The sequence below is a fragment of the Pseudopipra pipra genome, chromosome W (assembly GCF_036250125.1).
Source record: "Pseudopipra pipra isolate bDixPip1 chromosome W, bDixPip1.hap1, whole genome shotgun sequence".
NCBI classification, from domain to species: domain Eukaryota; kingdom Metazoa; phylum Chordata; class Aves; order Passeriformes; family Pipridae; genus Pseudopipra; species Pseudopipra pipra.
In genome coordinates, this window is record NC_087580.1 from 863,887 (window position 1) to 889,151 (window position 25,265).

The 25,265-nt window shown below is 52.5% G+C and overlaps 1 long non-coding RNA gene across 2 annotated transcripts in view; it reads left to right on the forward strand.

Annotated features, from left to right (window-relative positions):
- Nucleotides 1-25,265, forward strand: part of LOC135405804 (uncharacterized) — a 369,333-nt gene that overhangs the window by 223,806 nt on the left and 120,262 nt on the right. The window lies entirely within an intron of this gene.

Here is a 25,265-nt window from a genome sequence, read left to right on the forward strand (position 1 = left end):
CTGGAGTGCCCTTTGGGTGCCCTTGGAGTCCTTTCAGCCTTGGCGGATCTGCTTGGGACCATTTCCCGCTGCCGCCCTGCACTCCCTCCCCATTCCATGCAGACACAGACAGCTTATGCAATAAAATCTTTTAATTGATAACCACAAGAAAACGGTCATCAATATCTACATCAACACCCTCCCTCCCTCAGACTGGGATAGATCCCCAAACGATCTATCCCTCCCCCTGGGACAGATCCCCAAACGATCTGTCCCTCCCCCTGGGACAGATCCCCAAACGATCTGTCCCTCCCCCTGGGATAGATCCCCAAACGATCTATCCCTCCCCCTGGGACAGATCCCCAAACGATCTGTCCCTCCCCCGGGACAGATCCCCAAACGATCTGTCCCTCCCCCTGGGACAGATCCCCAAACGATCTGTCCCTCCCCCTGGGATAGATCCCCAAACGATCTATCCCTCCCCCCGGGACAGATCCCCAAACGATCTGTCCCTCCCCCTGGGACAGATCCCCAAACGATCTGTCCCTCCCCCTGGGACAGATCCCCAAACGATCTGTCCCTCAACAATTTTCTGCCCCAGCCCGGGCTGCGGGAGCCTTGCACTTGCTCCCAGTGCTTGGCTCAGAGCCCCTCTTCCTCTTCGTGCCCCGCCTTTTCAGAGCGATGTTGCTTGGTGACATGCTGCTCTGAGGCGGTGGCAGGTTCGTGCCCGCACCCTGCTGAGGGTCCTGAGGCTTGGTGCCGCCCGCCTTGCAGTGTCCCGTGCTCAGGACGGCTCTGGAAGGCTTGGGGACACTGCGGTGAGTGGGCGGCATCTTCTTGGGCGGGCAGAGCGAGGCGTTCTTGGGCTGGGGGCTGGTGCCACTGGTGCCAGCATGGTCCGTGGGCATGGGGACGCTGCTGCGACCATCCTGGCTGGTGCCCACGGCTCCCTGGGAGCAATCCAAGTGGCTCCGAGTCCCTTCCAGCAGGACCTTGCCACGCAGCACAGGCTCACTGGCTGGAGTCACCCCAGGGGCCCCGATGGCTTGGCCGTGGAGTGGGCCTGGGTGGCTGGCAGTGCTGTGACTGGGCAGGGAGATGTCACCCCTCGGGAAGGTGTCCTCATCCATGGGGACATCGCTGCTCAGCGAGATGTCACAGCTCGCAACGTGATCACTGCCTGGGCGGGAGCCACCATCCATGGGGTCGTCAGTGGCCAGCGAGAGGTCACGGCCTGACGGGCTGTCCTCGTCCATGGTGACATCGCTGGCCAAGGAGAGGTCACGGCCTGATGGGCTGTCCTCATCCATGGTGACGTCGCTGGCCAAGGAGAGGTCACGGCCTGACGGGCTGTCCTCATCCATGCTGACGTCGCTGGCCAAGGAGAGGTCACGGCCTGACGGGCTGTCCTCGTCCATGCTGACGTCGCTGGCCAGACTGATGTCAAGACCTGGGGTGGTGTCCACATCCATGGGGACGCTGGTGTCTGGAGGGCTGCCACTGCCCAGGAGCGTCCCTGAGGGGTTGGCTGAGCCGTGCTGCGTGTCCCGCACTGGTGGGACTGGGGCCAGGGGCTTCCTGCGGCCCCGGGCCCCCCCCAGGGCATTGCCTGATGGAGGAGCAATGCCATGGCTGCTTGCCAAGGGGGCTGGTGGAGGCAGCTGAGTCCGTGTCCCTGCCGAGCAGAAGATACGGGTGGGGGTTGGAGCAGTCACTGCCCGGAGCCATTGGCACACGTGCACAGGGGAGAAGGCAGACTGGGGGGGAGGCTCGGGGCTGGGAGAGTCTCCTGGGGCACCCGCTGAACCGGCCCGGAACACAGACTGAGTGGGAGCTTGCGTGAGGGACCATCCCTGCGGGGTGAGCTGCTGTGCCACAGCCATGGGGTTGCACAGGGGACGGCAAAATGGCAGCGACGGCCCCAAGATCCTCTAAACCATCTTGCCTGAACAGAGGTGGCCCAGGCAATGCCAGGGCTGCTTGCCGTGCCGTGCTGAGCCAAGGTGCCCCAGCTGGCAGGGGGACAGGGGTGCTGTGGCTGCTGGAGGTGCCGGCAGGGCTGGAGGAGCCAGGGCAGGCCTGGAGGCTGGAGGGGCTGGGGGGCAGGGAATGCCGAGGGGCCAAGGCAGATGGGACTGCCATACCTGCTGCTGGGGCAGAGGGAGCTGGCAAGGGCTGCTGCTTCTGCCCAGGCTGTTGGCCGAGGTTGGCTGATCCTGCGAGAAAGAGCAAACGCTGGAGGTCACATGCCAGTCGGGGGGTGTCGGGCGCTCAGAGGACTGAGGAGGAGGAGAGGAAGGGGCAGGGGAGCAAGGGCTGTAACTGTCCCCGCCGTGCGTCCTGGGGCTTTCGGGCTCAGGGTCTGTCCTCACCTGTGGGGCAGGAGGTTCCGCGAGAGACCAATGGCTGCAGGAGCTGGGCTATGGCTGAGCTCCAGCTCACACAACGCTGCCACAGAGCTGACAGGGCCATGCTCAGTCAGCTTCGGCGGCCGCTCCGGTCTGTTGACGGGACCCAGGTCTGGATGCTCCTCTTGGAGCGTCTCCAGGGACGGAATGTTGGGGCTCCCATTGTCATGTCAGAGAGGCAGCAACAATGTCATAGAGGTAGCAACAATGTCATAGAGGCAGCAACAATGTCATAGAGGCAGCTTCCCTTGTTCTGCCCCACCCCCAACAGCTTTGCCAGCTCTTCATGGGGAGACAAAGGGTTAACCAAAGAGTTAGAATCACAGAATATCCTGAGCTGGAAGGGACCCACAAGGATCATCCAGTCCAACTCCCGGCCTTGCACAGGACAGCCCAGCAACCCCACCACGTGCCTGAGAGCGTTGTCCAAACGCTCCTCGAGCTCTGGCAGCCTTGGGGCCAAGACCACTGCCCTGGGGAGCCTGTTCCAGTGGCCGACCACCCTCCGGGGGAAGAAGCTTTTCCTAATATCCAACCTAACCCTCCCCCGACACAGCTCCAGCCGTTCCCTGGGGTCCTGTCCCTGGTCACACGCAGCAGAAATCGCTGCTGCCCCTTGGCAGGAAGCTGCAGCCCCCCAGGAGATCTCAGCTCAGCCTCCTCCAGGCTGAACAAAGCCAGCGACAACAGACCTCAAGCGCAAGGTCCTGCACCCGGGTCAGCCCTTGGCTGCTGGCACAGCCCTGGCACAGCATCAACTTGCAAATTTTGCAACACAACAGGGAGGACCAAGAAGGCTTGGATAGGAGAGACTGTTTACGAGGGACTGCAGTGACAGAACAAGGTGGAACGGCTTCACACTGGCAGAGGGCACGATTAGATGGGATTCTGGAAAAACATTCTTCTCTGTGAGCGTGGTGAGGACCTGGCACAGGTCGTCCAGAGAAGCCGTGGCTGCCCCGTCCCTGGAAGTGTTCGAGGCCGGCTCGGGCGGGGCTTGGAGCAACCTTGTCTAGATGAGCTTTAAGGCCCCTTCCGACACAAACTCTTCTAGGAGTCTAGGAGTCTCGAAAAACAGGGGGCACCTGCAGAAAGCAGGAGGGGAATAAAAACCTTGGCCATTCAAAGTCAAACTCTTGTTGCAGAAGGTCATAATCTCATGACTTCTCACCACTGGAAGTTAACATCGCTGGAAGCCACCTACATTGATACAAAACCACACAATGCACCCCAAACTGCCCGATGGAAGGATCCTGGAGCAGGCTCACCATCCTGGAGGCAGGGATAGGGCAGTTTCTCTGCCTCTGCCGTAAACCTGGCTGTTCTGGCCTTACACTGGAGAGTCCTTTTCTGCTCTCCATTCCATGGGAAGACAAGAGCGTGGACAACAAGAAGGGGGTTCTGTCAGGTCCCGGTCAAAGGCGCTTTAGGTGTGTGCTGCCATCTGCTGCGGTTGGAGATTTGGTCTAGGAAAGGGGGTTCTTGGGGAGTGCTCAGCATCTGGCTCCTCACGTGGAATCTTGAGGTTCAAAGCGGGCAAGGCCACATCCAAGACAGCTTCTGCCCACTTGAGCCGCTGAAGTGGTGGAGTTCTCCTGGCAGTTCTGGGCATAGTGATTGCATGTGTGTCAGTTGGCTGTTTTGGAGAAAACCTGGGCATTGAAAGAAACAGGGACAGGACCAGATTGAAAACTGTGAAACTGTTGCAGAAAGTGAGGCTGGGCAGCAAGAGCCCAACCATAAAAATGAGGGTGCTTCCCATTCCCTGGCATTCGGAGAAGGGCAAAGGGAAACAAGGAGCTCGGCCCATCAAGAAAGACTAGCTGGGCGGTGCTTTAGGAGACAGGGTGTGCAGCAAATCAGGTTGTGGGGTTAGAGCAGCGAGTGAGGGGAAAAAAGGACGTCAGACACGAAGGAAGAAGATCCCTGAAGAGGCTCAAGTCAGCTCTCCTGAGGTGCGTGTTCTGATCTTCCATGCTGCCCTGCTTCCTCCTCCCCCAGTCCTCAGCTCCACTCTTAGGAAGAAGAAAGGGTGCTTGCAAAGTTTGTAGGGTAGTCGCAGTTCGCAGTAAGAAGCAGTAAGTTACTGGTGGTTCAATTGTTGGCTACCAAGTGGTGCCCTTTGCCCAGAGACAGGGGGACCGATCAGCAGCAGAGAAGGTCTCGGGTGGCCACGTCCTCTGTTTTGAAGTGTGCTGTGGCCTCCATTTTGAAAAGCACCAGTGACCTTCCCAGCCCCCTCCGAGGGACATAATGGGGGACACAGAGCAGGCGTGTCGGGAAGCCTGTAACCCCGGCGTATGTCAGCCAGGGGAGAAACGCTGGGGAGGGAGCAGCGCTCCGGGCAAAGGGGATAAAAGGGGGCTGCGACCTCCACTGACTTGAGAGGCCTCACTGAGGTTTGTTCAGTGAACTCTCCCTTTCATTGGAATAAAAGTTTATCCTTCTTAGTTAGCTCCTCTGTCTCCTGGTATTTATGTGTTTCCCAATACCTGGAATTTCAGAAGACCACAGTCCCATGGTCTCGACAGCCAAGGCTGTCCCTTACCCTCCCATCTCCAACAAGGCCTTTCCTGTGTGTTAGTATGAGGTGGAGCAGCACGGCATTGCTTGTGAGAGGCATCACCCCCTTGGGTCGGGAAGCTGTCGCCACTGCTTTCTGGGAACCTCCGGGACTCTTTGTGCTTGGCTGTGTTGCTTTTCCAGCTGCTCTCAGGGTAGTTGAATGCCCCACGAGAGACAGGCACTGTGACTGGGAGGCAGCTTCAAGCTGCCCGTGGAGCTCTCATCCCCATCCTGCTGCTGTTCAGGAGGCCTGCGGTGTCCCCGCAGTGCCCTCCGCAGTGCCCCCATCCCCGGCCTGCCTTTTGATCCTGACCCACCAACCGCCGAGTGGCTCGCCATCCACCCCTCGACAGAGCTCCATCCATTCCAAGTGCTGCCTCCCAGAGATCTACGGATGTCGTCTCCCTGCACTTCTGTGAGGCCCTGCATTAGGGTTCCCAGCACATTCTTCCCTCTCCCTTACCGCCCCTGCCCAATGCAGCCCCGGGGCAGCCTGGGGGAGCTCTGTCTGGGGCTGCAGTGGGATGACTGGGGACATGCTGAGGTCACTGGGAGCAGCGGGAGCAGCCTTCTAAAGCCCCAGAGTGGGAGGACGGTGCCCAGGCTGTGCTTGGGGCTGTTTTCGGTGGTGGGGCCGTGTGCGTGAGTCCTGCACGGACCCCTCTGTCCTGGCTCCCACGCCAAAGGGCTGCTTCCCCAGAGGAAGGGGACCTTCCATGAATGCCTGCACCTCCGGCACTGACTCAGGCCTGGAGTGCCCTTTGGGTGCCCTTGGAGCCCTTTCAGCCTTGGCGGATCTGCTTGGGACCATTTCCCGCTGCCGCCCTGCACTCCCTCCCCATTCCATGCAGACACAGACAGCTTATGCAATAAAATCTTTTAATTGATAACCACAAGAAAACGGTCATCAATATCTACATCAACACCCTCCCTCCCTCAGACTGGGATAGATCCCCAAACGATCTATCCCTCCCCCTGGGACAGATCCCCAAACGATCTGTCCCTCCCCCTGGGACAGATCCCCAAACGATCTGTCCCTCCCCCTGGGACAGATCCCCAAACGATCTGTCCCTCCCCCTGGGACAGATCCCCAAACGATCTATCCCTCCCCCTGGGACAGATCCCCAAACGATCTGTCCCTCCCCCGGGACAGATCCCCAAACGATCTGTCCCTCCCCCTGGGACAGATCCCCAAACGATCTGTCCCTCCCCCTGGGACAGATCCCCAAACGATCTGTCCCTCAACAACTTTCTGCCCCAGCCCGGGCTGCGGGAGCCTTGCACTTGCTCCCAGTGCTTGGCTCAGAGCCCCTCTTCCTCTTCGTGCCCCGCCTTTTCAGAGCGATGTTGCTTGGTGACATGCTGCTCTGAGGCGGTGGCAGGTTCGTGCCCGCACCCTGCTGAGGGTCCTGAGGCTTGGTGCCGCCCGCCTTGCAGTGTCCCGTGCTCAGGACGGCTCTGGAAGGCTTGGGGACACTGCGGTGAGTGGGCGGCATCTTCTTGGGCGGGCAGAGCGAGGCGTTCTTGGGCTGGGGGCTGGTGCCACTGGTGCCAGCATGGTCCGTGGGCATGGGGACGCTGCTGCGACCATCCTGGCTGGTGCCCACGGCTCCCTGGGAGCAATCCAAGTGGCTCCGAGTCCCTTCCAGCAGGACCTTGCCACGCAGCACAGGCTCACTGGCTGGAGTCACCCCAGGGGCCCCGATGGCTTGGCCGTGGAGTGGGCCTGGGTGGCTGGCAGTGCTGTGACTGGGCAGGGAGATGTCACCCCTCGGGAAGGTGTCCTCATCCATGGGGACATCGCTGCTCAGCGAGATGTCACAGCTCGCAACGTGATCACTGCCTGGGCGGGAGCCACCATCCATGGGGTCGTCAGTGGCCAGCGAGAGGTCACGGCCTGACGGGCTGTCCTCGTCCATGGTGACATCGCTGGCCAAGGAGAGGTCACGGCCTGACGGGCTGTCTTCATCCATGCTGACGTCGCTGGCCAAGGAGAGGTCACGGCCTGACGGGCTGTCCTCATCCATGCTGACGTCGCTGGCCAAGGAGAGGTCACGGCCTGACGGGCTGTCCTCATCCATGCTGACGTCGCTGGCCAGACTGATGTCAAGACCTGGGGTGGTGTCCACATCCATGGGGACGCTGGTGTCTGGAGGGCTGCCACTGCCCAGGAGCGTCCCTGAGGGGTTGGCTGAGCCGTGCTGCGTGTCCCGCACTGGTGGGACTGGGGCCAGGGGCTTCCTGCGGCCCCGGGCCCCCCCCAGGGCATTGCCTGATGGAGGAGCAATGCCATGGCTGCTTGCCAAGGGGGCTGGTGGAGGCAGCTGAGTCCGTGTCCCTGCCGAGCAGAAGATACGGGTGGGGGTTGGAGCAGTCACTGCCCGGAGCCATTGGCACACGTGCACAGGGGAGAAGGCAGACTGGGGGGGAGGCTCGGGGCTGGGAGAGTCTCCTGGGGCACCCGCTGAACCGGCCCGGAACACAGACTGAGTGGGAGCTTGCGTGAGGGACCATCCCTGCGGGGTGAGCTGCTGTGCCACAGCCATGGGGTTGCACAGGGGACGGCAAAATGGCAGCGACGGCCCCAAGATCCTCTAAACCATCTTGCCTGAACAGAGGTGGCCCAGGCAATGCCAGGGCTGCTTGCCGTGCCGTGCTGAGCCAAGGTGCCCCAGCTGGCAGGGGGACAGGGGTGCTGTGGCTGCTGGAGGTGCCGGCAGGGCTGGAGGAGCCAGGGCAGGCCTGGAGGCTGGAGGGGCTGGGGGGCAGGGAATGCCGAGGGGCCAAGGCAGATGGGACTGCCATACCTGCTGCTGGGGCAGAGGGAGTTGGCAAGGGCTGCTGCTTCTGCCCAGGCTGTTGGTCGAGGTTGGCTGATCCTGCGAGAAAGAGCAAACTCTTGTTGCAGAAGGTCATAATCTCATGACTTCTCACCACTGGAAGTTAACATCGCTGGAAGCCATCTACATTGATACAAAACCACACAATGCACCCCAAACTGCCCGATGGAAGGATCCTGGAGCAGGCTCACCATCCTGGAGGCAGGGATAGGGCAGTTTCTCTGCCTCTGCCGTAAACCTGGCTGTTCTGGCCTTACACTGGAGAGTCCTTTTCTGCTCTCCATTCCATGGGAAGACAAGAGCGTGGACAACAAGAAGGGGGTTCTGTCAGGTCCCGGTCAAAGGCGCTTTAGGTGTGTGCTGCCATCTGCTGCGGTTGGAGATTTGGTCTAGGAAAGGGGGTTCTTGGGGAGTGCTCAGCATCTGGCTCCTCACGTGGAATCTTGAGGTTCAAAGCGGGCAAGGCCACATCCAAGACAGCTTCTGCCCACTTGAGCCGCTGAAGTGGTGGAGTTCTCCTGGCAGTTCTGGGCATAGTGATTGCATGTGTGTCAGTTGGCTGTTTTGGAGAAAACCTGGGCATTGAAAGAAACAGGGACAGGACCAGATTGAAAACTGTGAAACTGTTGCAGAAAGTGAGGCTGGGCAGCAAGAGCCCAACCATAAAAATGAGGGTGCTTCCCATTCCCTGGCATTCGGAGAAGGGCAAAGGGAAACAAGGAGCTCGGCCCATCAAGAAAGACTAGCTGGGCGGTGCTTTAGGAGACAGGGTGTGCAGCAAATCAGGTTGTGGGGTTAGAGCAGCGAGTGAGGGGAAAAAAGGACGTCAGACACGAAGGAAGAAGATCCCTGAAGAGGCTCAAGTCAGCTCTCCTGAGGTGCGTGTTCTGATCTTCCATGCTGCCCTGCTTCCTCCTCCCCCAGTCCTCAGCTCCACTCTTAGGAAGAAGAAAGGGTGCTTGCAAAGTTTGTAGGGTAGTCGCAGTTCGCAGTAAGAAGCAGTAAGTTACTGGTGGTTCAATTGTTGGCTACCAAGTGGTGCCCTTTGCCCAGAGACAGGGGGACCGATCAGCAGCAGAGAAGGTCTCGGGTGGCCACGTCCTCCGTTTTGAAGTGTGCCGTGGCCTCCATTTTGAAAAGCACCAGTGACCTTCCCAGCCCCCTCCGAGGGACATAATGGGGGACACAGAGCAGGCGTGTCGGGAAGCCTGTAACCCCAGCGTATGTCAGCCAGGGGAGAAACGCTGGGGAGGGAACAGCGCTCCGGGCAAAGGGGATAAAAGGGGGCTGCGACCTCCACTGACTTGAGAGGCCTCACTGAGGTTTGTTCAGTGAACTCTCCCTTTCATTGGAATAAAAGTTTATCCTTCTTAGTTAGCTCCTCTGTCTCCTGGTATTTATGTGTTTCCCAATACCTGGAATTTCAGAAGACCACAGTCCCATGGTCTCGACAGCCAAGGCTGTCCCTTACCCTCCCATCTCCAACAAGGCCTTTCCTGTGTGTTAGTATGAGGTGGAGCAGCACGGCATTGCTTGTGAGAGGCATCACCCCCTTGGGTCGGGAAGCTGTCGCCACTGCTTTCGGGGAACCTCCGGGACTCTTTGTGCTTGGCTGTGTTGCTTTTCCAGCTGCTCTCAGGGTAGTTGAATGCCCCACGAGAGACAGGCACTGTGACTGGGAGGCAGCTTCAAGCTGCCCGTGGAGCTCTCATCCCCATCCTGCTGCTGTTCAGGAGGCCTGCGGTGTCCCCGCAGTGCCCTCCGCAGTGCCCCCATCCCCGGCCTGCCTTTTGATCCTGACCCACCAACCGCCGAGTGGCTCGCCATCCACCCCTCGACAGAGCTCCATCCATTCCAAGTGCTGCCTCCCAGAGATCTACGGATGTCGTCTCCCTGCACTTCTGTGAGGCCCTGCATTAGGGTTCCCAGCACATTCTTCCCTCTCCCTTACCGCCCCTGCCCAATGCAGCCCCGGGGCAGCCTGGGGGAGCTCTGTCTGGGGCTGCAGTGGGATGACTGGGGACATGCTGAGGTCACTGGGAGCAGCGGGAGCAGCCTTCTAAAGCCCCAGAGTGGGAGGACGGTGCCCAGGCTGTGCTTGGGGCTGTTTTCGGTGGTGGGGCCGTGTGCGTGAGTCCTGCACGGACCCCTCTGTCCTGGCTCCCACGCCAAAGGGCTGCTTCCCCAGAGGAAGGGGACCTTCCATGAATGCCTGCACCTCCGGCACTGACTCAGGCCTGGAGTGCCCTTTGGGTGCCCTTGGAGCCCTTTCAGCCTTGGCGGATCTGCTTGGGACCATTTCCCGCTGCCGCCCTGCACTCCCTCCCCATTCCATGCAGACACAGACAGCTTATGCAATAAAATCTTTTAATTGATAACCACAAGAAAACGGTCATCAATATCTACATCAACACCCTCCCTCCCTCAGACTGGGATAGATCCCCAAATGATCTATCCCTCCCCCTGGGACAGATCCCCAAACGATCTGTCCCTCCCCCTGGGACAGATCCCCAAACGATCTGTCCCTCCCCCTGGGACAGATCCCCAAACGATCTATCCCTCCCCCTGGGACAGATCCCCAAACGATCTGTCCCTCCCCCGGGACAGATCCCCAAACGATCTGTCCCTCCCCCTGGGACAGATCCCCAAACGATCTGTCCCTCCCCCTGGGACAGATCCCCAAACGATCTGTCCCTCAACAACTTTCTGCCCCAGCCCGGGCTGCGGGAGCCTTGCACTTGCTCCCAGTGCTTGGCTCAGAGCCCCTCTTCCTCTTCGTGCCCCGCCTTTTCAGAGCGATGTTGCTTGGTGACATGCTGCTCTGAGGCGGTGGCAGGTTCGTGCCCGCACCCTGCTGAGGGTCCTGAGGCTTGGTGCCGCCCGCCTTGCAGTGTCCCGTGCTCAGGACGGCTCTGGAAGGCTTGGGGACACTGCGGTGAGTGGGCGGCATCTTCTTGGGCGGGCAGAGCGAGGCGTTCTTGGGCTGGGGGCTGGTGCCACTGGTGCCAGCATGGTCCGTGGGCATGGGGACGCTGCTGCGACCATCCTGGCTGGTGCCCACGGCTCCCTGGGAGCAATCCAAGTGGCTCCGAGTCCCTTCCAGCAGGACCTTGCCACGCAGCACAGGCTCACTGGCTGGAGTCACCCCAGGGGCCCCGATGGCTTGGCCGTGGAGTGGGCCTGGGTGGCTGGCAGTGCTGTGACTGGGCAGGGAGATGTCACCCCTCGGGAAGGTGTCCTCATCCATGGGGACATCGCTGCTCAGCGAGATGTCACAGCTCGCAACGTGATCACTGCCTGGGCGGGAGCCACCATCCATGGGGTCGTCAGTGGCCAGCGAGAGGTCACGGCCTGACGGGCTGTCCTCATCCATGGTGACATCGCTGGCCAAGGAGAGGTCACGGTCTGACGGGCTGTCTTCATCCATGCTGACGTCGCTGGCCAAGGAGAGGTCACGGCCTGACGGGCTGTCCTCATCCATGCTGACGTCGCTGGCCAAGGAGAGGTCACGGCCTGACGGGCTGTCCTCGTCCATGCTGACGTCGCTGGCCAGACTGATGTCAAGACCTGGGGTGGTGTCCACATCCATGGGGACGCTGGTGTCTGGAGGGCTGCCACTGCCCAGGAGCGTCCCTGAGGGGTTGGCTGAGCCGTGCTGTGTGTCCCGCACTGGTGGGACTGGGGCCAGGGGCTTCCTGCGGCCCCGGGCCCCCCCCAGGGCATTGCCTGATGGAGGAGCAATGCCATGGCTGCTTGCCAAGGGGGCTGGTGGAGGCAGCTGAGTCCGTGTCCCTGCCGAGCAGAAGATACGGGTGGGGGTTGGAGCAGTCACTGCCCGGAGCCATTGGCACACGTGCACAGGGGAGAAGGCAGACTGGGGGGGAGGCTCGGGGCTGGGAGAGTCTCCTGGGGCACCCGCTGAACCGGCCCGGAACACAGACTGAGTGGGAGCTTGCGTGAGGGACCATCCCTGCGGGGTGAGCTGCTGTGCCACAGCCATGGGGTTGCACAGGGGACGGCAAAATGGCAGCGACGGCCCCAAGATCCTCTAAACCATCTTGCCTGAACAGAGGTGGCCCAGGCAATGCCAGGGCTGCTTGCCGTGCCGTGCTGAGCCAAGGTGCCCCAGCTGGCAGGGGGACAGGGGTGCTGTGGCTGCTGGAGGTGCCGGCAGGGCTGGAGGAGCCAGGGCAGGCCTGGAGGCTGGAGGGGCTGGGGGGCAGGGAATGCCGAGGGGCCAAGGCAGATGGGACTGCCATACCTGCTGCTGGGGCAGAGGGAGCTGGCAAGGGCTGCTGCTTCTGCCCAGGCTGTTGGCCGAGGTTGGCTGATCCTGCGAGAAAGAGCAAACGCTGGAGGTCACATGCCAGTCGGGGGGTGTCGGGCGCTCAGAGGACTGAGGAGGAGGAGAGGAAGGGGCAGGGGAGCAAGGGCTGTAACTGTCCCCGCCGTGCGTCCTGGGGCTTTCGGGCTCAGGGTCTGTCCTCACCTGTGGGGCAGGAGGTTCCGCGAGAGACCAATGGCTGCAGGAGCTGGGCTATGGCTGAGCTCCAGCTCACACAACGCTGCCACAGAGCTGACAGGGCCATGCTCAGTCAGCTTCGGCGGCCGCTCCGGTCTGTTGACGGGACCCAGGTCTGGATGCTCCTCTTGGAGCGTCTCCAGGGACGGAATGTTGGGGCTCCCATTGTCATGTCAGAGAGGCAGCAACAATGTCATAGAGGTAGCAACAATGTCATAGAGGCAGCAACAATGTCATAGAGGCAGCTTCCCTTGTTCTGCCCCACCCCCAACAGCTTTGCCAGCTCTTCATGGGGAGACAAAGGGTTAACCAAAGAGTTAGAATCACAGAATATCCTGAGCTGGAAGGGACCCACAAGGATCATCCAGTCCAACTCCCGGCCTTGCACAGGACAGCCCAGCAACCCCACCACGTGCCTGAGAGCGTTGTCCAAACGCTCCTCGAGCTCTGGCAGCCTTGGGGCCAAGACCACTGCCCTGGGGAGCCTGTTCCAGTGGCCGACCACCCTCCGGGGGAAGAAGCTTTTCCTAATATCCAACCTAACCCTCCCCCGACACAGCTCCAGCCGTTCCCTGGGGTCCTGTCCCTGGTCACACGCAGCAGAAATCGCTGCTGCCCCTTGGCAGGAAGCTGCAGCCCCCCAGGAGATCTCAGCTCAGCCTCCTCCAGGCTGAACAAAGCCAGCGACAACAGACCTCAAGCGCAAGGTCCTGCACCCGGGTCAGCCCTTGGCTGCTGGCACAGCCCTGGCACAGCATCAACTTGCAAATTTTGCAACACAACAGGGAGGAACAAGAAGGCTTGGATAGGAGAGACTGTTTACGAGGGACTGCAGTGACAGAACAAGGTGGAACGGCTTCACACTGGCAGAGGGCACGATTAGATGGGATTCTGGAAAAACATTCTTCTCTGTGAGCGTGGTGAGGACCTGGCACAGGTCGTCCAGAGAAGCCGTGGCTGCCCCGTCCCTGGAAGTGTTCGAGGCCGGCTCGGGCGGGGCTTGGAGCAACCTTGTCTAGATGAGCTTTAAGGCCCCTTCCGACACAAACTCTTCTAGGAGTCTAGGAGTCTCGAAAAACAGGGGGCACCTGCAGAAAGCAGGAGGGGAATAAAAACCTTGGCCATTCAAAGTCAAACTCTTGTTGCAGAAGGTCATAATCTCATGACTTCTCACCACTGGAAGTTAACATCGCTGGAAGCCACCTACATTGATACAAAACCACACAATGCACCCCAAACTGCCCGATGGAAGGATCCTGGAGCAGGCTCACCATCCTGGAGGCAGGGATAGGGCAGTTTCTCTGCCTCTGCCGTAAACCTGGCTGTTCTGGCCTTACACTGGAGAGTCCTTTTCTGCTCTCCATTCCATGGGAAGACAAGAGCGTGGACAACAAGAAGGGGGTTCTGTCAGGTCCCGGTCAAAGGCGCTTTAGGTGTGTGCTGCCATCTGCTGCGGTTGGAGATTTGGTCTAGGAAAGGGGGTTCTTGGGGAGTGCTCAGCATCTGGCTCCTCACGTGGAATCTTGAGGTTCAAAGCGGGCAAGGCCACATCCAAGACAGCTTCTGCCCACTTGAGCCGCTGAAGTGGTGGAGTTCTCCTGGCAGTTCTGGGCATAGTGATTGCATGTGTGTCAGTTGGCTGTTTTGGAGAAAACTTGGGCATTGAAAGAAACAGGGACAGGACCAGATTGAAAACTGTGAAACTGTTGCAGAAAGTGAGGCTGGGCAGCAAGAGCCCAACCATAAAAATGAGGGTGCTTCCCATTCCCTGGCATTCGGAGAAGGGCAAAGGGAAACAAGGAGCTCGGCCCATCAAGAAAGACTAGCTGGGCGGTGCTTTAGGAGACAGGGTGTGCAGCAAATCAGGTTGTGGGGTTAGAGCAGCGAGTGAGGGGAAAAAAGGACGTCAGACACGAAGGAAGAAGATCCCTGAAGAGGCTCAAGTCAGCTCTCCTGAGGTGCGTGTTCTGATCTTCCATGCTGCCCTGCTTCCTCCTCCCCCAGTCCTCAGCTCCACTCTTAGGAAGAAGAAAGGGTGCTTGCAAAGTTTGTAGGGTAGTCGCAGTTCGCAGTAAGAAGCAGTAAGTTACTGGTGGTTCAATTGTTGGCTACCAAGTGGTGCCCTTTGCCCAGAGACAGGGGGACCGATCAGCAGCAGAGAAGGTCTCGGGTGGCCACGTCCTCCGTTTTGAAGTGTGCCGTGGCCTCCATTTTGAAAAGCACCAGTGACCTTCCCAGCCCCCTCCGAGGGACATAATGGGGGACACAGAGCAGGCGTGTCGGGAAGCCTGTAACCCCGGCGTATGTCAGCCAGGGGAGAAACGCTGGGGAGGGAGCAGCGCTCCGGGCAAAGGGGATAAAAGGGGGCTGCGACCTCCACTGACTTGAGAGGCCTCACTGAGGTTTGTTCAGTGAACTCTCCCTTTCATTGGAATAAAAGTTTATCCTTCTTAGTTAGCTCCTCTGTCTCCTGGTATTTATGTGTTTCCCAATACCTGGAATTTCAGAAGACCACAGTCCCATGGTCTCGACAGCCAAGGCTGTCCCTTACCCTCCCATCTCCAACAAGGCCTTTCCTGTGTGTTAGTATGAGGTGGAGCAGCACGGCATTGCTTGTGAGAGGCATCACCCCCTTGGGTCGGGAAGCTGTCGCCACTGCTTTCGGGGAACCTCCGGGACTCTTTGTGCTTGGCTGTGTTGCTTTTCCAGCTGCTCTCAGGGTAGTTGAATGCCCCACGAGAGACAGGCACTGTGACTGGGAGGCAGCTTCAAGCTGCCCGTGGAGCTCTCATCCCCATCCTGCTGCTGTTCAGGAGGCCTGCGGTGTCCCCGCAGTGCCCTCCGCAGTGCCCCCATCCCCGGCCTGCCTTTTGATCCTGACCCACCAACCGCCGAGTGGCTCGCCATCCACCCCTCGACAGAGCTCCATCCATTCCAAGTGCTGCCTCCCAGAGATCTACGGATGTCGTCTCCCTGCACTTCTGTGAGGCCCTGCATTAGGGTTCCCAGCACATTCTTCCCTCTCCCTTACCGCCCCTGCCCAATGCAGCCCCGGGGCAGCCTGGGGGAGCTCTGTCTGGGGCTGCAGTGGGATGACTGGGGACATGCTGAGGTCACTGGGAGCAGCGGGAGCAGCCTTCTAAAGCCCCAGAGTGGGAGGACGGTGCCCAGGCTGTGCTTGGGGCTGTTTTCGGTGGTGGGGCCGTGTGCGTGAGTCCTGCACGGACCCCTCTGTCCTGGCTCCCACGCCAAAGGGCTGCTTCCCCAGAGGAAGGGGACCTTCCATGAATGCCTGCACCTCCGGCACTGACTCAGGCCTGGAGTGCCCTTTGGGTGCCCTTGGAGCCCTTTCAGCCTTGGCGGATCTGCTTGGGACCATTTCCCGCTGCCGCCCTGCACTCCCTCCCCATTCCATGCAGACACAGACAGCTTATGCAATAAAATCTTTTAATTGATAACCACAAGAAAACGGTCATCAATATCTACATCAACACCCTCCCTCCCTCAGACTGGGATAGATCCCCAAATGATCTATCCCTCCCCCTGGGACAGATCCCCAAACGATCTGTCCCTCCCCCTGGGACAGATCCCCAAACGATCTGTCCCTCCCCCTGGGACAGATCCCCAAACGATCTGTCCCTCCCCCTGGGACAGATCCCCAAACGATCTATCCCTCCCCCTGGGACAGATCCCCAAACGATCTGTCCCTCCCCCGGGACAGATCCCCAAACGATCTGTCCCTCCCCCTGGGACAGATCCCCAAACGATCTGTCCCTCCCCCTGGGACAGATCCCCAAACGATCTGTCCCTCAACAACTTTCTGCCCCAGCCCGGGCTGCGGGAGCCTTGCACTTGCTCCCAGTGCTTGGCTCAGAGCCCCTCTTCCTCTTCGTGCCCCGCCTTTTCAGAGCGATGTTGCTTGGTGACATGCTGCTCTGAGGCGGTGGCAGGTTCGTGCCCGCACCCTGCTGAGGGTCCTGAGGCTTGGTGCCGCCCGCCTTGCAGTGTCCCGTGCTCAGGACGGCTCTGGAAGGCTTGGGGACACTGCGGTGAGTGGGCGGTATCTTCTTGGGCGGGCAGAGCGAGGCGTTCTTGGGCTGGGGGCTGGTGCCACTGGTGCCAGCATGGTCCGTGGGCATGGGGACGCTGCTGCGACCATCCTGGCTGGTGCCCACGGCTCCCTGGGAGCAATCCAAGTGGCTCCGAGTCCCTTCCAGCAGGACCTTGCCACGCAGCACAGGCTCACTGGCTGGAGTCACCCCAGGGGCCCCGATGGCTTGGCCGTGGAGTGGGCCTGGGTGGCTGGCAGTGCTGTGACTGGGCAGGGAGATGTCACCCCTCGGGAAGGTGTCCTCATCCATGGGGACATCGCTGCTCAGCGAGATGTCACAGCTCGCAACGTGATCACTGCCTGGGCGGGAGCCACCATCCATGGGGTCGTCAGTGGCCAGCGAGAGGTCACGGCCTGACGGGCTGTCCTCGTCCATGGTGACATCGCTGCTCAGTGAGATGTCACAGCTCGAAAAGTGATCACTGCCTGAGGTCACATGCCAGCCAGGCGTTGTGGGGCGCTCAGAGGACTGAGGAGGAGGAGAGGAAGGGGCAGGGGAGCAAGGGCTGTAACTGTCCCCGCCGTGCGTCCTGGGGCTTTCGGGCTCAGGGTCTGTCCTCACCTGTGGGGCAGGAGGTTCCGCGAGAGACCAATGGCTGCAGGAGCTGGGCTATGGCTGAGCTCCAGCTCACACAACGCTGCCACAGAGCTGACAGGTCAGTCAGCTTCGGCGGCTGCTCAGCTCTGTTGAATGGACGCAGTTCTCCATTCAGGATAAATTTCAAACTCAAACTATTACACAACTCAATAAACAATCATATTATAATTCCTAAGTGATTCTTCTGTTGCTAAATTTCCAATGAAACCACTGTCATCAAAAAATAAACGAAAACTTTTTTCTTTCCAAATAAACTCTTTTTATTACAAGTATGCTTTTATTCTACACTCATTTAGTATTTTTCATAACTGATTTGGTTTGGCCCGAGATGCAAAGGATTATTGCTATTGGTTAATAAAACAAAGTGAATCATTTACTAAGATTTTAATTAATTGCAGTTAATATATTCAAAATTATTACTTCTACATTTACCATTAGAACAATAATTATTGGCTCCAAACAGTATAATCAAGGATATAATATATTCCCACTGAAAAAAACTAAAAAAAAGGAAAGAAAAGAAAAAAAAGGAAAGAAAAGAAAAAAAAGGGAAGGGAAGGGAAGGGAAGGGAAGGGAAGGGAAGGGAAGGGAAGGGAAGGGAAGGGAAGGGAAGGGAAGGGAAGGGAAGGGAAGGGAAGGGAAGGGAAGGGAAGGGAAAAAGAAAGAGAAAGAGAAAGAGAAAGAAAGAGAAAGAGAAAGAGAAAGAGAAAGAGAAAAAGAAAAAGAAAAAGAAAAAGAAAAAGAAAAAGAAAAAGAAAAAGAAAAAGAAAAAGAAAAAGAAAAAGAAAAAGAAAAAGAAAAAGAAAAAGAAAAAGAAAAAGAAAAAGAAAAAGAAAAAGAAAAAGAAAAAGAAAAAGAAAAAGAAAAAGAAAAAGAAAAAGAAAAAGAAAAAAGAAAGTGAGGAGAGAAACAAACCAGACAAGATTATTTTATCTAACAAGTTTGGAAGTAGAGTTGCTTTTATTTCTAAAGCTTTCCCTGCTCAGCCTTAACCTTGTTCAGATGAATGACAGAAACTGCTTTGTTCTTATTTCAATAGTCTTGATCCCTCCTCAGATCTCTCTTATCTCCACTTAATGCAGGGAATAATTCCTTCTTGAGAAAATGCATGAAGATGGTTTTATTGACTGCCCCATTGCCATAGCTTGGCTTGTAAACTCATCCGGTGCAAGATGCAGTAGCTGCAACGAAGCTCTGAACTGTCTAAAAATAAAGGCATTTGTACTGTTTTGATGCTTTTAACTGTCAGAGCCTTTTGCAAATACCAACAATTTAATTTTTGGAACATACCTGATTTCCATATTCTCAATGCACCGATACCAGAAAAAGAAAAAAAAATAACTGATGTGCCTAAATTCACGGAGAACTTCAAAATTCCAGATGGCCCAATTCCTCAACATAAACTGTCAAATACTGCTGCTTGCAGTATAGTCATAGGCAACATCTACCACGCAATTAAGCCATTAGGACAGTTTGGAATGGTAACAGAGTTCCAGAAGCTTTAATACAGTAATTAGTACCACAATGTACTCCTGAAACTTTCCTATCTAGTGTGAGAAAAGCACAAGTACATTATACATGTCTAACATCCAGCATCTGTATAACATATTGCCAATCTCAGCAAGTGTTCTACAGTTCAATATACAGGTGGCATTACAAACAAAGTAATGTATTTTAATTTTACATCAAAGAAATACATTTTTTAAATTACAAATTTTCATCACAATGCAGGCAACCAGCAGTGCATTAAACAGACTAAAGAGGCAGGTACACCACCCCTTTATATAGAATACACTTTTTGATTCATTTGAATAAATGTTTCTGGTAAAAACACAACAGTACAAAACCTGGAATAGCAAACCAATCGCCCCGCTGTACTTTAAATACCCACTGATGTGACACAAATGTAGTTAGGAACCAAACATATGTCAGCTCTTGTAAAAGAAATCTGCCATAAAATCTACAGAGGTACTGGAGAGAGCCAAATGAAAGGCCAGTAGTCTAATAAAGGGACTGGAGCATCTCTCCCATAAGGCAAGCCTGAGAGAGCTGGGACCGTTCAACCTGGAGAAGAGAAAACTCAGGGGGAATCTTATTCACCTATGTAAACACCTGAAGGGAGGGTGCAAAGAGGACAAGAGCCATGCTCTTTTCAGTGGTACCCAGTGACAGGACCAGAGGCAATGGGCACAAACTGAAACACAGCAAATTCTGCCTGAAGATCAGAAAACATTTTTTTACTGTGAGGATGACTGAGCACTAGCACAGGTTGTCCAGAGCAATTGTGTTTCCCCCTTGTGGAGGAGCAAGAACCAGAATGGGAACGGTTTCAGGAATGGAAAAAGATATACAGCGAATGAAAGAACTGTATTATATGGACTTTACAGTTATTGTGAGAAATAGAAACCCAGTCGGGTGATTTCCAATTAGAATTTATTATATGATAAAAGCAAATTCAGCGCTGGGTGATCAGGGAGGGGGTTCAACAACTCCCAACACCTATTACACTCAAAGAAGACAGTTGTTCTACATGGATTTCCAACTAATCATGAATATTCATTATACATACGCATAAACATTACACATTGTTAAGTCAGACATTCAACAGATGTTTTTCTTAAACAAGAATGTTATCTGTAAGCATCCATAATATATTGTCAAGTCAAGCAAACAGATGTTTGCTTGCTATCTATACAAAGTTAAAAATTTTTAAGAAAGGTGCTATTATCTAGCTAACTAAACAAAATTCCTTCACTATAAATCTTACACAAGGTAAAAGGGAGGTAACTTGTTTTATCTCTTTATAGGGGCCCAATTAAGTTTTACGATTTGTTTTCCTTTTCTCTCTCCAGGTCATATTGACCTTACACTGTTTTCTCTTAATTAGCCCAAATCATTTTCTCAGTTTATCACAGTTATTATGTGTTTACAAATACATACGTTGTATGATTTCCCCTACAGTTGTAACTGCCCAGGCATGTCCAGACCCGCCTCGTGGTGCCTGCTCCCTGCTTCCCCCTCTGACTGGCTGAAGAAGCTGCAGAGAGGAGAGAGCTACCATTCGCCCTTTCCTTCCCTGGTTCCTCCCCCGTTCTTCCCTCTTCACCTGAGTCCCTATCCCTATTCGTTTCCCTGGTTGTCTGTCTCATGCTCCACCCCATTTTCTGGTGCATTCCACACGAGAACTCATAAAACTCCCGCACACTTTCAATAAAGTAGCATTGCAACCTCAGACCTCGTCGGAGCTCTTCGTGCAGTGCCGCGATCCTTCTCCACTCCCCCTCGGACCGTGGCACCCCCTCTCTGGAGAAATTCAAAAGCTACTTAGACAAAACCCTAAGCAGCCAACTCTAGGAGAGGCTGTTTGAGCAGAGGTTCAGACCAGATAACATCCAGAGGTCCCTGCCAGCCTCAACAATCCTGTGATACCACAACACTCCTAGTTACAAGAAGTAGACCTAGAAAGCGTTTTCCCTAAAATTTAACTATTTCAGCAAATAAAATATACATTAATATATTGAGGAGATTCTGATCCACCCCAGCTTTCACACATGGTCCTTCCCATTCCCTTTTTTGCCAGGTTTTCTTCTTCTTCTCAAACATAAGGACTCATTCAACACAGATTGTCCTATTCCTGAAGTGATATTCTGAGATCTCTGGCTGTACAAGACTTCATTCAGCAAATACACGGGTTCATCCAGCGAATATAACTAGCTCCTGTACTATTATTATTACTTTTTTAATTTTCAAAAGGATTTTAGGCTGAAATCTGCCTAAAAGCAAAGCTCAACTCAGTATTACATTTCTTATTTAGTATGTAGGGATCAAGCATATTTTTTCATATGCTGACATAACACAGTTTGATACTAATGCCAATTGATCAAATTTTTGTAATTCAAAGATCACAAACAGCATGTCTCTTCATAAGGATTTAATTTCCATTATGCTCTGTCATACCTCCTGGTGTTGTGAAATTTCTTCTGTTATGCATAGATCATGCATTTCTTAATTGGCTTCTCACTTCATCCAAGGAACAAACATACTGAACTTCAAATATAACTAACCTGACATATCTTGCTTTGAGAGAATAAAGAACAGCTTTATTTGCCTTCGTGAAGTAAGGATTACTGTGCTGAATTTGCAGACTAAAATGCAAAAAGGAAAACATACGTCAAGTGTTTGATGATTGCAAAAGTTGCTTATTTGCTGGCTTACTTTTTTCCAGAATGATAAAATATCTTCTAAATGCTTAAAATGAAAATTCAACATGTAACTCTTCTATGATGTACATTTTTGAGCTTTACTATTCCACAATGCAGTGCCAAGAAGAAATGCAAAACATCTTATTTTATGGGTGACATGAAGTAAACATTTTTCTTGGATAGCACAAAGACATTTGATCTTTGGTTGCAATTATTACTATTTTGTCTCATTCACACATTTTATGCAAAACATTAACAGTACTGATTTATGCAAGTTATAAAATCGTAGAATAATAGGATGGCTTGGGTTGGAAGTGACTTTTAAAGGTCATCTAGTCCAACCCCCTGCAATCTTCAAGTAGATCAGGTTGCTCAGAGCCCCATCCACAACATGGCCTTGACTGTTTCCAGGGATGGGGCATCTCCACCTCTCTAGGCAACTCACCCAGAGAGGCGTCTCGCCCCCTTCATTGTAAAAAATTTCTTCCTTATGACTAGTCTAAATCTACCCTGGTTCAGTTTAAAACCATTATCCGTTGTCCTACCACAACAAGCCCTACTAAAAAGCTTTTCCCCATCTTTCTTATAAGCCCCCTTTAAATATTGAAAGTTAACACAAAGGAACCGAGTTTTTAAAATCATGGCTCAAAGAAGGAAGTTGAATTGAGCACATCTCCCTTCATAAAGCACTTCTAGACATTCTTTGCATAGACTCTCATCACAATCTTGTACAGTGTTTATGAGCTGAATCATCAGTTGACACACTTTCCAGGTATATATTGATCAGATTAGAAAAGAAAGATAAGATGAACTCCCTACAGTGATCTTCCCAAGCTAAGCCACTATTATTTTGCTGAAATCACAGTTCACACAGAGCAAGCAGGGTAGATAGGGACTAATTCAGCTTAAATAGAGGAAAGCATAATGTGATGTATAATATAGGAAGGTGAGTTACAAACCAAAAGGATTCCAGGTTACATTTTTCTCAAAAACTTACAATTTATACTCGAGTTATACAAGTTCATGGAGGAGAGGCTTTGAGAGAGGAGCTATATATATTGGCTTTCATTCTTGTGGCAGTTTAACAGAGAAACTGAAAACTAAATTATTTGCAAGCAACTCATGTAAAAACAGTGTTACACTGCCTTCTGTTAAATCACATTAAGTTCTTTTCATGAGTGGCTCATAGAGTTTCCTAACTCTTCTTTTTTTGTGTGCAGATTTTCTTGTTCTAATATAGCACCTTTGAAAGAAAATCATGTTTTTACATCAGCAAACATCTGTTGTTTTTCTTGCCAAAGTAGGATATCTCATACCCTCTGACAGCAAAACCTAAAATAACTACTTCAGTTCTCACAGTGATTGCAGTGCAAAAATAGCTCCATTAAAAAGCTAAAGGGCAGTATCCTTTTCAAATAATAGCTCTAACCAAAAAATACTTTAACCATGCCCTTTTTCCCCACTCTTTCTTCTGCCAGCTTTTCTAGTGTTCGTTCAGTAGTTTGTTTTAGATATTTCTTTAAAAGATTGAATATGCAAGCAAATACTAAGAAATTTCTACTTTTATGTGCAGACTTCACAGGCAAACTGAGATTGGTAACATGTGTTTGCTTTTTAGTTTTAAAAGCCCAGATTTTAATTTAATTTTTCTATATTAATATACAGAAACATATAATACATTATTACTTACATTGGATGTATTAATTTTATTATAAGAACAAAAGTTATAGAGGAGTACCATCATTGGAAAAGCCGCATATTAGCTGATTAAAAGATGCCAGAAGCTCCGGTGAGTGGTACATCTTGCAATCACAGACATATCAAGAACTATGTCTTTTTATTTCATCTGTTTAATAGACCTTTAATTTAACACAACTGATAAGCAATTTTCGCATATGAAACCACCTCTGCAGCACTGGTTTTTCAAGCCTTGTATGTGTTCTAAAAGCCTTCAGATATTTGTATACACCTACAATGCCTGTGCAATGTAAACATGATGGCTAAAAAATAAAATCACAGAATCACAGAATATGCTTATTTTAAATACTTTTAAAATTATGAGGGATTCCAAAGGATTCTGATGAAGCTCTAATATCTTCACCTTATTCAGAAGGTTATTTTAGCATTAATGTCCAATATAAATTTGTATAACATTTGTTTTTAAATATTCTCCAAAATCCATGTATTTATCATGCTCAATATCAGAAAGACATATAGAGAATACCTTCTGTAATCCTGAATTTTTCTGGACCCTAAAATTTATAATGCTGAATGATTAATAGCTGCACAATTGAAGTATGTGAATGGTATTTCTTGAGCAATCCATTCAGCACCAATAGCAAAGCCAAACAGTTCTATACATCCAGTTCTGTAATACACCAGGGTTGATTTTTTTTTTGAAATTCCTTTCTACAGAAGGACTTATTATCCATTTCAGCTATGAAGATGAACAAGAAACAGTTCATTTTCCCCCCTGTTTTAAGGCATATGTCAGGGAACAGCAAAGGCAAGCTGCTTGGAAAGGACAGTGGAGCTGGAAACCAAGAGCCACAGCAGGGTAGGTAGGGCAAGGCTCTCTCTGACAGGGACACAGTCCCATGGCACCTGAACAAAAAAGCAGAGCAAGTCCATGACAGCAACCAAGGCCAACTAACATAACAGTGACTGTTGCTTCACTAACAGTATTTGGCATAACTAGGATCACCAGTGTAGGGAACTACCCTTTTCCCCACTACCCTCATAGAAAATCACAATCTGAAAAAACGTGTATGGTTCACTCACTGAGGATTACCATCGAGTTTGACATCTCCACTGTGTCTGCAACAATGATGGTACAACAAATCCACTGTTTGAAAAGTGGGATTTGAAGTGCCTGTGGCTTGTAAATTCTCAGTGTGAATGACTTGCACAAGGATGAAGTATGTGCATCTCCTTCAGAGAGGAAGGTCTTAGTGAAAGACACAAGCCCACAGCAACTTACAATGAGCATCTGAAGGATCTCCTGGAAGGTGGAGCATGGTGCTTCAAGGTCCAGTAAAGAACATTTCAACCCTTGTATCTTTATTAATTTATTGCCATGTCTAAGTTAAAAGTATTTCCTAAAAAAGATTTCCACATATTTCATATGTTTTACTGTGAGCTATTTAAAATAAATTAAAAAAATAATAATTCCAAGATGGAAAGACCTCTACAACTAGAATTTTTTTGACAGAATCAATGTTCCACCTAAGTTTTATAACTGGTTTGACTGTAGAAATGAATGCTGAGGTCTCCCTGTATTGATTTGAGATAAAACTGAAAACAGCTTCTCGATTGCAGCATTTATGAATGACAGATGCACCAGGAATACTGGTTTTTATTGCTTCCTCTTCTGCAGTAGCCATTATCGGGAATGACTAGTGGACCACTAAGATACACAACCTACTGAACTCAGCAGCAAAAGTACACTGGCTTTTTAATGATTAAATAACTCTACTTGATGTGTGAAGCCAAGTGTCCAATAAATAGAGCTTCTAACATTTCTCTTTTAAGATATATTCCTACATGAAAATTTTTCTATTTAGCTGAGACAACAAAAAAGGCTGCAGCACATAAGTAAAAAAGTAGAAAGAAAAAAAAAACAGAACCCCATCTACTAATAACCTTGATGAAGATTGACTCAAATCTGGTATAGTGGCACACAAAAAAAAATATCCAGTCATTCTTATGGAACTATTTTCTTCCTATCCATTACATATTTATAAGTCATGAAAAAGAGAGTAAGGAATTCTGGCAGCTGTCAAATGCTTGTTTTCCTATGTAACACAATGACATTGTTTTCCAAGTAGTGAAACACGTGTGACATTTTTCCAGTGTCACCTTCCTTATTTAGACAGCAAGCAAGCTAAAAACTATCAGCTAGGAAATAAGTCTTGGAACATCATCTTGAGAAATTTCAACTAATATGAATGAGCAACTGGGCTTAAGTTTCCATAGATACACACACCCAAAATAAAAAAAAAAAAACTCCTGATACAAGAATATTTACTACCAAAAA